The sequence below is a fragment of the Macaca nemestrina genome, chromosome 16 (assembly GCF_043159975.1).
Source record: "Macaca nemestrina isolate mMacNem1 chromosome 16, mMacNem.hap1, whole genome shotgun sequence".
NCBI lineage: Eukaryota > Metazoa > Chordata > Mammalia > Primates > Cercopithecidae > Macaca > Macaca nemestrina.
In genome coordinates, this window is record NC_092140.1 from 17,247,346 (window position 1) to 17,261,010 (window position 13,665).

The window sequence follows — 13,665 nt, forward strand, 5'->3', positions numbered from 1 at the left end:
AGGAGACTCCTACTGCAGGGTGGAAACCAGCCAGTTATATGAGGAGGTGGTCTGATTTGCATAGGGCTCAGGGGATTGGTTTGACCAGGCATGTCATTCACGTAGCCCTTGAAAAAACTGGCCCTCCCACCCAGCTCTTGCAATATGGAAATACAGGGCGCCATGATGTTCTATGCCTGTGGGGATATGTGGGGGCAGCTATGTGCCAAGGGCAAGAAGAAGGCAGAGGAATCGCCATGTTTGGGTGGCCCCAGTTTCTAACAGCCAGCATTTGCATGTCAAAGGTGGCTTTCCTGCTAGACAAGAAATGTTTCCGGAGCTGCTTTAAAAGAAACAAAAACTTCCCCAGGACCCCTTTTCCTCTCTATCTGCCTAAAATAATTTCTTAGTAACTCCTATAACAATAAGATGGAAATGAAGAAAATACAAGGCTCTGGAGAGAGGAGTACACAAGTGCAGGTCTTCTGGGAGCTCAGGATGAGGTCTCAACCGGGATGAGAAGCGGAAGAGGAGGGGGTGAGGAAGGACTGACTTTGGACAGTTATGGATGGAGAGAACGCATGAAAGCGATGACCTTATTATGCCAGTGAGCTTTGCCTCCAGAAATGGCTCAGCTGCTTAACTTGTTGAGCAGGAGTAACAAGAAGAAAGAAGTTGGTACGTTGCTGAGGGTGCTCATCTAAGAGCCACGGAAATCCCAGTCAACAGAACACAGGACAGCATGCAGGGTAATATGTGATATTGGAATAATTCAGAAATTGAGGGCTCTAACTAAAAAATGGATAAGTTGGAGATTAAAAAGGTAGAAGAAAAAAGGACTTGAAGGCACACCTAGAGAAAAAGAGGTGTGGAAATGAGTGTGCTTCCTCGTTTCTGGCCAGAGAATGAAGTAGATAATAGACTCACTATTGACCTAAGGAATTCAGAAGGGCCTCATTTTGAGGGCGAACTGCTTGCCTTTCTGGAACGCAGTTTCTTTACATAGCTATAGAATAAGGGCGTAGTCCCAGTGTGCTCTGATGGCCACACCAGCATTGGCTGTCTCTGTGAATAAAAAGTTCATTGAGAACATTCCACATTCCGCTTTTAGCCAATGGATCTCACACACTGCTCTCCTGGACCCATCAACACGCTTATTCTTTTCCACTGCCAAAGTTGCATAAGAATTCAGTAAAAAAAGAAACCGCCAGAATAAGAATAGTGACATCCAGTTCAAAGTTGTCGGGAGTGCCCAACAGTAACTGTGAAGTGGGAGGTCACACCAAAGACCCTACCAATTATCTTCCCTTATCATTGTGAGAGGGGACAAATACTCCCACTTGTTACCCTGCACCAGTCTTGTCACATATAAAGAGTTCTTTCTTCGTTAAGTAGGAGAGATCAGAGAAAAGCATGCATATATGAAGGTGTTACTGTTGGGTATGTCAATATGCATAGTAAGATGCTGCTAATTAAATTTAGCCTCAGTTTACTGGTCTAAAAAAAAATGCCTGAAAAAATTTTAACTTACTTTGGAAATCATAAAAGTATAGCGATTGAGACTGATATCCAGCTTACATAAATTCCATAAATAAAATGCTTTTTACTTAAAAAACAACTTTTTTTTTTCTTTTTTTTTTTTTTTTGAGACGGAATCTTGCTCAGTCAGCCAGGCTGGAGTGCATGCGATCTCGGCTCACTGCAAGCTCCGCCTCCTGGGTTCACGCCAGTCTCCTGCCTCAGCCTGGCCAGCAGCAGGGACTACAGGTGCCTGCCACCACGCCCGGCTAATTTTTTGTATTTTTAGTAGAGACGGGGTTTCACCGTGTTAGTCAGGATGGTCTCGATCACCTGATCTCATGCTCCGCCCGCCTTGGCCTCCCAAAGTGCTGGGATTACAGGCGTGAGCCACTGCGCCGGGCATTTTTTTTTTCCCCCGGGTCCAAGTGATTCTTATGCCTCAGCTTCCCAAGTTGCTGGAATTACAGGTGCGTACCACCAGGCCTGGTTATTTTTTTTGTATTTTTAGTAGAGACGGGGATTTGACCATATTGGCTAAGCTGGTCTCGAACTCCTGGCCTCAAGTGTTCTGCCTGCCTCGGCCTCCCAAAGTATTGGGATTACAGGTGTGAGTCACCACATCCAGCCATAACACTGTAATTTTTAAATTACTATTATTTTTGCCAAAGTGGTATGAAAGAAAATATATAGTGTACTCTCATGGGGTTAATGTTGAGTGTTTAATAAATATTGCTTCCATACTAATAGGCTTTAGTTATTATTTAAAAGGAGGCATTCTGGGTTTAACAATATATTCATTATCTATAAGACTTCAAATTACCTTTTAAGTAGAAATATTAAATGTAAACGAACAAAACTCATTTAGTTGTCATATACCCTGGATACAAACACCCATGTCGAGCATCTCCTGACACAGTTTTTGCTCAACTGATTGTTTTATTTCATAAAAAACGTAATAGCTTCAATGTTTTCTTCTTCAGTAAACACAGGGTAATATCTGGTTCAATGCTTTCCAGCACAAAATTACACTGAAGAAAGGCCAATGTAATAGGTTTGACCTATTATTTTTACCTATTTCTTTCCAATTTCCACAACCTATTGTACCATCCAGCATCTCTAATGCAGGGTAATTCATTTCTGACTCTACAATCGACCCCTAAATACACTGAGGTCATTCACTACATTTGATACCCCCATTTTTTAAAACAATTTCTCCTTCCACTTACATTATGCTTTTATTTAGACAGAGCATAGTATGCTCTAAATCTTCTGATCTTCAAAGAGTATGTCTTTGAGATTCAAGTGCAGTTTGAAAGTGAAAAAACAGAAAGCTGTAAAAGTGCTGTTTCAGCCAATGCCATCCATTCAGTCTGTAAGAAACTACGAGATGAATCCTTTGGTTTCACATCACCATCCTGACAGAAATCACATATATAAATAGCATAGTAACAATATCCATTTTATATACCATATAATTGTATTCTTTATCATGTTCAAGTCCTTTTATGGCTCATAAAAAGGTGAACTCTCTACTAAATATATTCCTACATAAGAAACCCTATCATTTTGTATCATATTGAACCCAGAAAGCATAGAATAAAATATTGTTTATGCACAATCCCATTGGTGTTACAATACAAAAATAAAAATTTTAATATCCTAGCATTAAGAAATTAAGATTGATTAAATTATTAGGCTGTTCGCAATACTCAAATTTTGTTCAACTTATAGAAACAAGACTAAGACCTCACTGTTTAAGTGAATGTTAATTAACATGTAATGTGCATTAGTGGGAAATCATCATAATGAAATTTCCCTTTTGTTCTCACATCAGGGTCCATTCCACAACATCTACATGCCAAGTGAAACCTACATGCCAAGTGAAATAGACTCCTGGTAATTCCCAAGAAGCCATAAGGTCTTATTACGTCACTTTGTATGGCACTTGCCTTTATACACCACAGCCCCATGTACCTGCCACATTTGAGAATTTATTTTTAAATTTTTATCAAAGTACACATGCCCATGATTTAAAAGCAAGTAGCCCATAAGGATCTACAATAAAAGAAGAGTTGCCTGCTTCACACTCTATACTTTTCTCCACCTGTCCTTGTCCCTGCCATCTCTCAGCTTTTCTCGGCTGTTATAGAAAGCTGTAATATGGAAATAATAATAATGTAAGTAGTTCATAGTGAAGGTTAAGTGAATGTGTGTGCGTGAATATGTACAGCAGTATCAGGATCGTGGTTCACACTATGTAAGTGCAATCTGTGATGATTAATTTTACAGTATCAGGACCGACAGTATCAGGACCGACAATATCAAGACCTGGGACAGTACCTGCCCCATAACTAGAACTAAGTCTTTGCCTACAGGTTGATTCCAAAAGCTGAAAATGAATAACAAGTACTTACTTTGCCATAACTACAGGGAAACCATTTACTTCTCCATTCAAGCCACAAATATTTACCAGGTAACTACTCAGGCTCAGACACTCTTCTACATGCTGGGAATAGAGCAGTGTACAAGGCCAACACAGTGCTTACTTTCTAGTAATGAAGAGACAATAAATAAGTGAATAACTAATGCCATTTTAAATAGAAATTTGTGTTATTATTCCTTTTTTTAAATAGTGATCAAAATTAGGCTACATTTTAGTCTGCTTTTTAAAAATGATTTTACATTTGTAAAATGCAAATTTTTTTTACAAAAAAGTCATTTGTTAAATGATCTTACATTTTAAATGATTTTACACTTTAGTCTGCTTGTTTAAAATTTGTGTTATGATTCCTTTTTTAAATATTGAACAGAATTAGGCTATATTTTAGTCTGCTTTTTTTAAAATAATATTTTCTTGTATATTTTCCCTTTCTCTGTCTTTGTTGGGAGAATTATCCATTTTTTACCTTATGTTGCTCAATTTCTTCTTCATTCTTTCTATGGATTGAAATTTTTTCCATTTTCTTAAAGTTGACCAGTCTCCTAATGTAATTTAGGATATTCATACGTGGACCAAGATTTTTCTTGTAAAGCTGTTTGTTATTCCTAGAATTTCAGGGGGTTATTTGGTTTGTTTTTTCCCTATGTTCAATTCCTTTATCGTGTTCTCAGACTTTTTTTTTTTTTACTTCCAATTGTACTTTTTATCACATTGAACTCACTGTTTTCCCAGAACCCTACTTTCTGAAGTCCTCTCTTCTTCTCTCCCATCTGGTCTCCCTAGGTGTGCTACAGAAATGTCATCCTGTGGTTTTGCTTCTCCCTTGGATGCACTGCTATTTGAAGCTCATAAGTTCATTTTTTAAATTCTCATCCTCATTTTTTTCTGCTATGCATGTTCAAGTAACTTCCTAAGAAAGAGTGCAAAACTGAAAATGACTTTATTCTGGTTTCCTGATTGATAATTTACCAGGACATAGAATTCTTGGCTGAGAATTCTTTCAGAGATGGAAGTCAGTGTTCAATTGCTTTCTAGGATCCAGTGTGCTGATGCACAGTCAGGGAAAAAGTGGATCTTTTTTTTTTTTTTTTTTTTTTTTTTTAGTTAATAAGTTTAATTCTCTTCATTTAACCTTTGTGTTCTAAAGATTCAAAATGATATTTTCAGCCAGGGGCAGTGGCTCATGCTCAGAATTCCAGCACTTTGGGAAGCCAAGATGGATGGATTACCTGAGCCCAGGAGTTCGAGACCAGCCTGGGCAACATGGTGAAACTCCGTCTTTACAAAAAATTAGTGGGGTATGGTTGTGCACAGCTGTAGTCCCAGCTACTTGGGAGCCTGAGGTGGGAGGATCACCTGAACCTAGGAGGTCAAGGCTGTAATGAGCCATGGTCACTCCACTGCACTTCAGCCTGGGAGACAGAGTGAGACTCTGAAAAAAAAAAATCTATTATCATTCTGATCAGCCCACTGTCTTTTCAATGTGAAAATTTTTAACTCTGGAAAATTTTCTCATATGATTACAAATTTATTCCCATTGATTTTTTTCACTTATTAATTTCTATAATTCCTACCAGTTGAACATTGAACCTTTATAGATTGATTTCTGTGTCTTATCTTTTTCTCTTATTTCTGGTCTCTTGTCTTTTTATGCTATATTCTCGCAGACATCTTAAAAATTTAACTTCCAAATCTTCTATTGTATTTTGTATATCAATAATAATATTTTTTACTTTTAGAAGCGCTTCTTTATTCTCTGATTATTCACTTTTACAGCATCATGCTCCTGTTTTATGGATGTAATATCTCACATCTCTCTGAGGAGGCCAATTATAACTTTTTTATTTTTTGTGCCTTCTGAACTCTGAATCACCTGTTTCCTTTAAGATTAGTTTTTTCCACGTTTTTGTAGCTCTTTCTCTGTAATGCTGAAGACTTTCCTCAGCTGTCTTGGGCTTCTTTGCAGTGTTCATTCATAGTAATAATTGTGTCTCTGTGTTCATGGGTGACGCTTGTCAACAGGTCAATTTGACTTTAGGGTGAGCCAGTGAGGAGCCATCATTGTGCCAATGGCTCCTCAAGTACTGCTGGGTGGAGAGTTTTGCTCTGTGGCACCATCCCTGCCATCCATTTTCTTGATGCTCCCCTGTCCCCCACTCATCCAAAAAAAAAATGTATATTCAAATTTTTTCAAGTCTTTATCCTACTTTGGGCTACTGTAATAAAATACCATATACTGGGAGGCTTAGAAACAACAAGTGTTTATTTGTCACAGTTCCAGAGGCTGGAAATCTAAGACTAGGGTGCCAGCATGGTCAGGTGCTTGGTGAAAGCCCTCTTCCTGGTTTACGGACAGCAGTCTTCATGTTGAATCTGCATATGGTGGAGGGAGAGCCAGCTAGCTCCCTCTGGCCTCATAAGGCTACTAATCCCAATAGGGCTCCACCTTCATGACCTAATCCTCCTCCAAAGTTCCCACCTCCAAATACCATCCCATGGGGCTAGTGTTTCAACATAGGAATTGGAAGAGACAGAAACATTTCAGTTCATCGCAGACAGAAACATTCATTCATCTATTTTTAAATCAACTTAGCAATAAATGTTGGAGAAAAGGTAGGGGCTAAAGGGATTAATTATTCCTCTGCATTTCTCACTGTCAACCATTTTGTTTTTTTATAGTCTCAAGACTATTTCTTATAGTCTTGCTGGGATTCCTTAAGTCAAACCACTGTAGTCTCTGCTGCTCTGAATAATTATCCATACTCTTCCATTTTATATCATCCAAAAATTTCTAGAACCCCATTGTCCCCTTCTCTTCACTTTCATGTGATGATACCAGTTATATTTCTTCAGTGTGGTATTAATAAATTCTCAAGAACAAGAGGAGATAAAAGCATATGCAAGCCATCTTGAACTAAAAAAAAACAACCTTCCTTCCTTCCTTCCCTCCCTCCCTCCCTCCCACCCTCCCTCCCTCCCTCCCTCCCTCCCTCCCTCCCTCCCTCCCTCCCTCCCTCCTTCCTTCCTTCCTTCCTTCCTTCCTTCCTTCCTTCCTTCCTTCCTTCCTTCCTTCCTTCCTTCCTTCCTTCCTCACAGAATCTCTCTCGGTCACCCAGACTGGAGTGCAGTGGCACAACCTCGACTCCCTGCAATCTCCACCTCCCAGGTTCAAGCAATTCTCATGCCTCAGCTGCCCAAGCAGCTGTGACTACAGGCCTGGCTAATTTTTGTATTTTTAGTAGAGATGTGGTTTCACCATGTTGGCTAGGCTGGTCTCGAACTCCTGGCCTCAAGTGATCTGCCTTCCTTGGTCTCCCAAAGTGCTGGGATTACAGGCGTAAGCCACTGTACCCAGCCAACCCTCTTTGTTTCTATATTAGGGAAAATTAACTTCAAGTTTAGCCTTAACAGAAAAAAAAAAAAAACCCCACATACACACACACACAAATAGGCAAGATCTGCCTAAAGAATACTGACTGGTATAAATGGGGCATATCACTCTATCAACATATCAGTAAATAAGCCCAGTCCTTTTAGAAATGGTGTCAATTCATCATACTGAGAAGAGAGTTCTATTTCCGTCTGGTTTTGTCTACCCATCTAAAGCAAAAGAGAAAATTGACCAATGACTACCCAAAATTACCCAGCCTGCCTGACTTGAATTTATCACATAATTAGAATCCTCTCGTTTGCAGAATCTTCTATTCACAATCTTCTATTCTTGTTTTGGCAGCTAAAACTCTGGTTAACCACACAACCCTAGCCTCTAGACATGTACTGCTTTAGCATTAACAGTCACATTCACACTTATTCTGAGTCAGACATCATTCCAAACATTTAACATATATTAATTCTGTCAGTTCTCACACAACCCTACAGAGTCAGGATTCTTATTACTCACAGTTTACAGGAAACTGAGGCACAGGTAGGAAGAGTAACTTGCCCGTGGTCACACAGCTGCTAAGTGCCAGAGCCGTGAAATAAACGACACACAATCAGGTTCCAGAATCTGTATTCTCACCCTCTACACATGCTATCTCCTCGCTGTGATTTACAATTAATTTATTTGAATTGCTTTGAAAAAAACCGCTAAACATATGTCCCTTGGAATTACAGTTAGCATTTTATTTCTACGGGACAAACGGAACATCTTGCTATAATTTAAGAGATTACCACAACCAGTCTAAAATTACTATCTTACATTTTTATACTTTTAGAAATACACATGTTATCTGGATGGAGATCTTAACAGCCTTCGATGGGGTTATTACATGTTTCTAATAGATAAAGAGGACCAGGACCAACTGGTGAGAGAGCTAGGACTAGAACCACAGTGTTCTGCTTCCTATTCCACTGTTCTTTCCACCAAAAAATGTGGCCCACACTCAAATATAAGATCTAATTGAAGATCTCTAGTGGCAACATATAACCATCTTTTTTTTTTTTTTTGAGACTGATTCTTGCACTATTGCCCAGGCTGGAGTGCAGTGGCACAATCTTGGTTCACTGTAGCCTCTGCCTCCTGAGTTCCAGCAATTCTCCTGCCTCAGCCCCTTGAGTAGCTGGACTACAGGTGCCGGCCACCATGCCCAGCTAATTTTTTTGTATTTTTAGTACAGATGGGTTTTCCCCATGTTGGCTAGGCTGGTCTCAAACTCCTGGCCTCAAGGGATCCACCCACCTCGGCCTCCCACAGTGCTAGGATTACAGGCATGAGATACTGTGCCCAGCCATAACTATAATATTTTAAATCAGAAAAGATCTCAGAATTCTGCACTACCTGGCCTTATAGATAATTTCTCAAGATATTTAAGAAGTTTCATTAGCGTCATCTTCAGGCATTATTGGTCAGGAACAATTAATTTTGAGGTCTCTGAGTAAACTCAGTATATTTTGAATGAAGTGGTAGTCACAGTAAGCCAACTCCTCTGACTCAGAAATGTGAATAACAATGGAGTGCCCAAAGTAGCTATTCTGTGATGAGCTACAGTGGATCAAACAAGAGCCAAGTAGAGAGAGATAGAACGGAACACCAGACTAGAAGTTAGCAGCTCCGGATATGGCTTCTGCTTCCATCCCTAACCTTGTGTGTGACCTTGAATAAGTCATTGCACCTTTCTGGACCTTATCTGTAAAATAAGAATTTCACATAAGAGTATGCAGTATGATGAAACACTAAGTCAGAATCTAAGATTTGCATCAGAATATGGTTAAAATTTGTGCATGTAATAAACCTTCAAATGCTCTTGTTTTATATACCAAACATGAAGAAGAAAGGACATCAAATTATTACACAGTGAATACTGTGTATTAAGACACAAGAATCAGTCTGAACTGAAAATAGGCATCAGTCCCTGGATACAGTGGTGTTTATATTGAATGAATGAACAAGTAGCAAGAAATATATACGTTTAGAGCAGTGAAACTCTTAAAGATGAATATTGCTGACATTTGTAAAGAGTAAGAAGTCATGACATCATAACAGAGTGTCCCCCAGCGAGTTCACTGTTAAGAGCGTTACTCCTTCCTAATACAGGTTGGAGATTTCCAATAACATTTGTCTGTGCCTCTGACTGTCAAAGGAATTTATTGTGAATTTACACAAGCAAGAAAGAAAAATTAGAAAAGAGACCAATCCTCATACTTTTTAACATGAAGAGTATCCCCAGTTGGGTTACTGAGAAAACAAAAGTTCCCCTAAAATAATTTAAGTGCCTTTTCATCAGATGTATTGAACTGTCAATAGCAGTTCTCTTTTCCCTAGCATGTTATGAACTGACTACAGCAAGAAAGATGCTGAATAAGAAAAGGCAATGCCTCAACCTAAAATAATAATCTACCTTTGTATTCAAATGTCCTCTTCATTTCTGAACATCAGCTCTGTTTCTGATCCCTTGTTTTTACCCCATATCGTCATGAAGAATGAGTCATCAGATTCTCTGAATTTAATTCAATAATTACGCATCCTCATGTGTTCAGTGGTACACTAGCCCTGCTGGGAGAAAGATGTGGCAGAAAGGTGGGGAGGAGACCGGAAATGAGAAAGAAGTGATAGTATTTTCCTTGCCTTCATAAAATGTAAAATCTTCAAAGCAAATAAGACTCAAAGAAGACAAACATTGAAGAGCCTGAATAATGAAACAAAGTAGCTGATGATACTCAGCAATTAATATCATAAGCAATAAGGGACTGAGGATGACTAAGAAAGACATCAGTGCAGAATGGGTGGCCAGGGAGATCTGGAAGGAGAGAAAATTAACAAGGTCATGCTAGAGAATGGGCCTAATCTGGATGTCCATGAAAAACAGGGAGGCATCTTGAGCTGGTAAATGCAGAACTCAAAGATCAAAACTTAGTGGAGTTTAGTACAGGAACAAAGAGAAAACAGACCACATGGTGACTTGGGTTGTGTGAGGAACACTCACGACATATTTGGTAGCTAGTATAGCCTTCTAGAACACTGTCCTAAAGTATGCTCCCCCATTGAATTTGTGAGGAAAGCAACAAGGCTTAAAAGAACAATAGAAAAAAAAACATGGAGGCCCTTTTTCTGCTTTTAATGCCCTCCACCTAGAACTTTACCAATAAACGTATTGGAATGTTCACTTTTGCTACAGGGGTTATATTAGTTTGCTAGGGCTGCCATAACAAAATACCATGGACTGGGTGGCTTAAACAACAGAAATTTATTTTCTCACAGTTTTGAAGGCTGGAAGTCTAAGAACAAGGTGCCAGCCCATACAGTTCTTGGCGAGGGCTCTTCTTCTGGCTTGCAGACAGCCACCTTCTTGCTATATCCTCACATGGCCTTTTCTCTGTGAATGTGCACACCTTGTATCCTTTTTACGAAATTTCTTCTTCTTATAAAGGACACTAGTCAGGTTGGATTAGGACTCACCCTAATGGCCTTACTCTAATTTAATTGCATCTTCAAAGACTCTATCTCCAAATATAGTCATATTTTGAGATACTGGGGGTAAGGGCTTCAACATATGAAGTTGGAAGAAGGAAACAATTTGACCAATAACATAGGTTTGTTTGATTTTTAATCATCAAGGAAATGTCATTAGTAACTGCAACTTGAATTTTCACTTTTAAAATTTCCAGAGTGCTTCAAGGAACTTTTTAGCACTAAATATTGTCACCCTCGGGAAAAGAGAAAATAAGATGGACTGGGGTTTAGGGTAGGGAGTAGGATTGCAAATTTACCCAGAGAGAAAGGAAAAAAAAATTAAAGTTAGGCAGACAAAAATGGTTTTGTCCATCAAGACAAACAACTCCATTATAGGTGCGACCAGGTACTACTTGATCAAGAAAAAAGGCATTAATTCTAGAATTCTTTCAATAAGCCTTTTTTATAATTTATAATTAGTCAAGGGATTAATAATCTTGCAGGGGGATAAAAATGAACAAAAGTATTAGTGTACAAATCAGAAAATGATGATAACATAAAAGATATAGAATGTTTAGTTCTCACAAAAGCAATCAAGGTAAAGATAATCTCATCTAGGTATGAGACCACCCAGAAAAGCTCAGGAAGAAGGGTGGGCAACTTGGGGAGAGAAGCCTGGATCTTGGCGGAGCTCATGAGGTCAAGGCCTGGTAAGGGAAGAAACAGGGCACCAGCACCAAGAAAGGGCTGTAATACAGACCTCTCCGAAATACGTCTCGGTGCCCTTCAGAGCTGGTCTCCAACTTTGGGTGAACCTGAACTGTATTTGGAGGCCGATCAGTTGTGCAGGTAAAGGGCAAGGGGGCTGTAGGGAGCCATCTGGTTGGACAACAAAGCCCAGGGCCAAGGCAGCCACCAGTCAAGGAAGGAAAGGAGTTGGGCCACCATCGTGATAATTAGCATTGATGAACAGCAAAATAAGAAGAAAATAACCTGGAGAATGTGTTATACCCCAGGTTAATATTATAGTAGCAAGATAAGAAAAGTTCTAGGGGAATAATACACATCAAGTTAATATTATAATACTAATATTACAACCTGGGGTATACTATTAGTCTGTGAGGGCTTCCATAACAAAGGCTGAACACCTAAAACAACAAAATTCTATAATATTTTTCACAATTCGGAGGCTAGAAGTCTGAGATCAAGATATGAAGTAGGCAGGGTGGTTTCTTCTGAGCGCTCCACGTGGCTTACAGATTACTCTCTTCTTCCTGTTTCTTCTCATGCTCTTAACTCTGTACACCCCTGTATTAGTCTGTTCTCATGCTACATAAAGACATACCCAAGACTGGGTAGTTTATAAAGGAAAGAAATTTTGCTTTTGTTTTTGTTTTTGTTTCTGAGAAATAGTTTCACTCTTGTCACCCAGGCTGGAGTGCAATGGCATGACCTTGGTTCACTGCAACCTCCGCCTCCTGGGTTCAAGCGATTCTCCTGTCTCAGTCTCCCAAGTAGTTGGGATTACAGGTGCCTGCCACCAGGCCTGGCTAATTTTTGTATTTTTAGTAGAGGTGGGGTTTCACCATGTTGGCCAGGCTGGTCTTGAACTCCGGACCTCAGGTGATCCTCCAGCTTCAACATCCCAAAGTGCTAGAATTACAGGCGTGAGCCACCGCACCCGGCCAGGAAAGAGATTTAATAGACTCACAGTTCCACATGGCTGGGGAAGCCTCACAATCATGGTGGAAGGTGAAGGAGAAGCAAAGGCACATCTTACCCAGTCGCAGGTAAAAGTGCAGGAGAACTCTCATGTATAAAACCATCAGATCTCCTGAAACTTATTCACTCCCATAAGAACAGTATGGGGGAAACCAGCCCCAGGATTCAATTATCTCCACCTGGCCTTACCCTTGACACATGGGGATTATTACAATTCAAGGTGAGATTTGGGTGGGGACACAGCCAAACCATATCAATTCCTGTATTCAAATTTCCTCTTCTTACAGGGATACCTGTCTTTTTTGGATTAGGGCTCACCCCAATGACTTCATTCAAACTGAGCTACCTCTATCTTCTTCCCCACCTAAAAAAGCCACCTTGCTCAGCTGAGGGACTAGAACACGTAAGTACAACCTTGTTATTGACTGTTTCTTATCAGAACTGAGAATGTTATTATCATTCAATTATTAGATCTCAAACAAAAAACAAAGAACACAGAGTGAGAGAAAACCAATTTTTTAAAAGAACAAATTTGGTTTGTGACTTTAGCTAGTATTCCCAGCTTCATTTTTCTTACTATTTATTAGCCAAATAGGCCTGCCCAGGATTTAAAGTCGAAGACGAGAGGGAAAATTACCATGCACTCTTCTCTTATGACTTTCAATATTTTAAAAAGAGCTTAAAGACCTTTTATTTTATACATTTGCCAGTAATTGTCTTTATGGTTTTATTGGTACTAATTTCATGCAGCTCATTTAGAATGTCAAGCCACATATGCAACATGATAATAAAGTTATTATTACTTCATAGAGATATAATTATAAGTAATTTTGATTCTCTCATTTTCGTCCTCTCACTTTCTCCTCGTTCCTGCCCACGTTTTATAAGAATGAAGATGAGTTTGCTGACCTTTTGCTAAAGAACATTTAGTATAAGAAGGTGATGATTTCATCCTGATTGAGGCCTGTGAAACTTTTATTTTCTAGCTCCATTAACTTTTTCAGAGTAAGTCTGGTTATTATATTACTGCATTACAAATAAACTTCTAAATTCGGAGAAAAATACAAATGCCACAAAACAGTGAATAACTCCGGTAATATGAGACCCCTTT

The 13,665-nt window shown here is 39.3% G+C and overlaps 1 protein-coding gene and 1 long non-coding RNA gene across 4 annotated transcripts in view; one reads left to right on the forward strand and one right to left on the reverse strand.

The window, feature by feature from the left end:
- The window catches only part of LOC105477531 (heparan sulfate 6-O-sulfotransferase 3), a 759,454-nt gene that overhangs the window by 397,526 nt on the left and 348,263 nt on the right, over nt 1-13,665 (reverse strand). The gene's annotated exons all lie outside the window — the stretch shown is intronic.
- Nucleotides 1-13,665, forward strand: part of LOC105477505 (uncharacterized) — a 96,096-nt gene that overhangs the window by 12,145 nt on the left and 70,286 nt on the right. For 2 of the 3 annotated variants that reach the window (XR_011614659.1, XR_984735.2), the window contains exon 4: nt 12,842-12,957. This is a non-coding gene — a long non-coding RNA (uncharacterized lncRNA). Of the gene's footprint in view, nt 1-12,841; nt 12,958-13,442; nt 13,582-13,665 lie in introns of those variants that run through there. The other variant, XR_984731.3, reaches the window with a different exon arrangement.